Consider the following 3,040-nt stretch of genomic DNA (forward strand, 5'->3'; position numbering starts at 1 on the left):
GCTGGCATTGTTTGGTTTTAAATGACTCTGGCTCAAGTGGTGTGGTTTGGAAAGCAAGGTAGCTCCTGTTCCTTCTGTGCACATGCACTTATCTTGTTCTGTGTTGTCTGGGTGCCCCCTCCTTTACATCTCATTTGTTTTAAGTTAGCCTTCACCTTGCCTTGCCCTTCTGCAGGTGCTCAAAACTAGAAAAAAACAAATGCAGATGGCAAAGAGCCCATTCACCCGGGACTTGAACAACATGGAGGGGTTCAGGGCGGGAGTGGAATACTGCTCTGGGAAGCAAACAGGGCAGGAGTCAAACCCTGGGCGTGCCCTAAGAACAAATACCATACCACAGAAGCAGGGAGCAGCTTCACTGAAATACCCTCGGGAACAAAATTCCAGGCATCCCTTTGCTTCCAGAGTTACCTCCACTGTACCTTCATGAGGTAGCTCCATAGGTAAGATTGGCACAGGCGTAAGAGTTACAGTTCAGGAGCTATGCTGGGAACATTTTTCATTGTTACTACACCTTACAATATTCACATTGGACAGTAAGGACAATAAAGTGTATCACCAATTTCAGTAATTGAAGAGTACTAATTATAACTAATTTACTAATAGTACTAATTATTACTAATGGAGTATCTATGGGGTTTTTTAAAAGTTTTTAATCACTAGGTTGGTAAGAAAACCACTAATAGCACAAGTAACAACTTGTATAGAAGGAGATGAAGCTCTGGAAAAGCACAGGCGGGGGTCTGGAACTTCACTTGACACTTCCAATATCACTCACAACTCCCAGACTCACCCACCAACAATAAAGCTCGACCTGATTTTCATTGCCTTGCACTGTGCAGTAAAGTACAGGGGTTGACAGCAATAAAGTCAATGCCCATTACACATGGTAAACATGCAAACCCAGAGTGTAATCCAACACAAACTACTGCAGGAGCCAAACACATGAGATTTTGGCAGCAGGTTGTCATATAATTAGTTCCTGAAGTTTTGAAGGAATTTAAAACCCACTGAGTATTATAAGGAGTATCAATCAAAAATAGCCAGGCATTTCTTGATCTTTTGGTGCAGTAGCAAGCATTATGACAGAAAATAAATCATGGAAGTCAGAGTTCACTGTAAATTCCAGAGTCCTTTACCAAAATTCAGGGATTTTGAGGACTAGGAATGCAGCTTATACATGGTCTTGTGTCAAGGCCTGAACCTGGAATGGCAGGGCTTTTCCTAGAGGACTATTTAAACAAACATTTCTAATAACAATATAGCAATACCTGGTACAGGTACAGGGGCAATAGAACACACACCCTACAGTGCAGGCACTGCGGTTACATGGGTCAGGGTGAGCATTCCATCCCTGATGTGCTGTGGGTCAGCTACGAGGTTAGTTGCAGCTCAGTTGCCTCAAACTTCACAGGAGCCCACTAAGGCCAGCAGGAAAACTGGAATGAGGGTGCAAACCCATGTCCCCTTCAAAGGTCAGGACAACCAGACACTGGTGTAAAAGAAAAATTTACTGTTGGCCAGGACAGCAATGTTCCTGTGGACATGCAGGCTCAAAACCCTCAAAGAACAAAACCTACATTTCCACTCAGATTGCAGTTTGCAGGAAATCCACCTCAGACCAGCCGTCCAACAGCCACCCAACATCACAACACGAGACAGCCTTTACCATGGTTCACCTTTATGAGATTTTTGTTATTCTAATATTGTATTTCTATTCACATGCAGTAAATCAGCTTTTTTCAAAGGTATGGGCTCAGATTTATTTCTGGTTATCTTACCACAGACAGGGAGAAGCCAAGATCCAAGTGATGGTTCTGATACAAACAGGTGAAAACCAGCAGGCTTCTAAAACCAAGATGCCTTTGAACTAGTGATAATTTAAGAAGATACTGCCATCCCACCACAAACTGGTGATAACTTTACTCATTAGAGTCAGCCTTGAATTGTCTGCCACTTGAAAATGATTCATGAATTCAAACCCCTCTGTGAAATCCCCCACGTTAATTCCCTTAGGGGAACCACTGTGCTAGTTTTGCATTAATTGATATTGGGTGAGGAGGGAAGAAATTAATGAACCAAAACCAGCTCCAGGCAGCTGCTCTGGCCCTGCAGAGCTGCAGCCCACGTGCTGCAGGTGCAGCTTCTGCCACACAGAACACTGAGCAACCTTTTGGCTCCCTCAGCTCCTGCCCCTGCCACGTTCTGCAGCCTGCACACACATCCCCTGGTCCAGCAAGCCAAGGGACATCAGCCACGGAGCTCTCTGCGCCCACTCATGCAAGGAATGTCCAACAGCCCAGTAACTACCTGGTGGAAAAGGTGGAGGAGGGAGGAAGCACAATGGGATGAGTATGTGTGTCTGCAGCTGTTGCATATCAGCAGATCCTGGGCCATGATGGGAACTGAACTCACACCTCACCACATGCTCGGGGCTTCTCCCTCCAGGTTACCCCCCTTTGAAACTAGCAAGAAAAAATGAGAACAGAGTATTTGTAGTAGTAATAAAACGGTTCAAATCCAGGAGATGCTTTGCCCCAAAGTGTAGGCAGGCAGGCAGTAATGAACACCAAGGGCTGTGCAGTTCTGCCCTACCATCGTGCTCTACACAGGGAACACCAGGAACTGCATCATGCAGCACAGCTGAGCATAAAGGAATGGAAATAAAGGGCTGATCTAGAGGTGATCAACTGCAGCACATTTCCTCCTTCCAAGCAAGGGTGCTGCAATAGCTTTCAGTGGAGTTGGACCATAGGCCCACAAAGTGCTGTGTTACTGAGCTGACAGCTTCACAACTCCTAGAGGATTCAGGCTGATGATTGAGGAATAATGTTTACTTCAGCAAGAGATGCTTTCAGCATCCTTACCATGCTGCAAAACACTTTGAAGGAAGAAATGTAACTGTGCATACAAGAGAATTCCTCATTTAAAAAATACAGCTAATCTGGAATCAGAGTAATATAGCTTTGCTTTGGATTTTTTCCTCCGAAAAATTTATACTTGTCTTCAAGAAGATGCTGTAGAGCCAAGCCAGAACAAA

Source organism: Camarhynchus parvulus, chromosome 1A, assembly GCF_901933205.1.
Source record: "Camarhynchus parvulus chromosome 1A, STF_HiC, whole genome shotgun sequence".
NCBI lineage: Eukaryota > Metazoa > Chordata > Aves > Passeriformes > Thraupidae > Camarhynchus > Camarhynchus parvulus.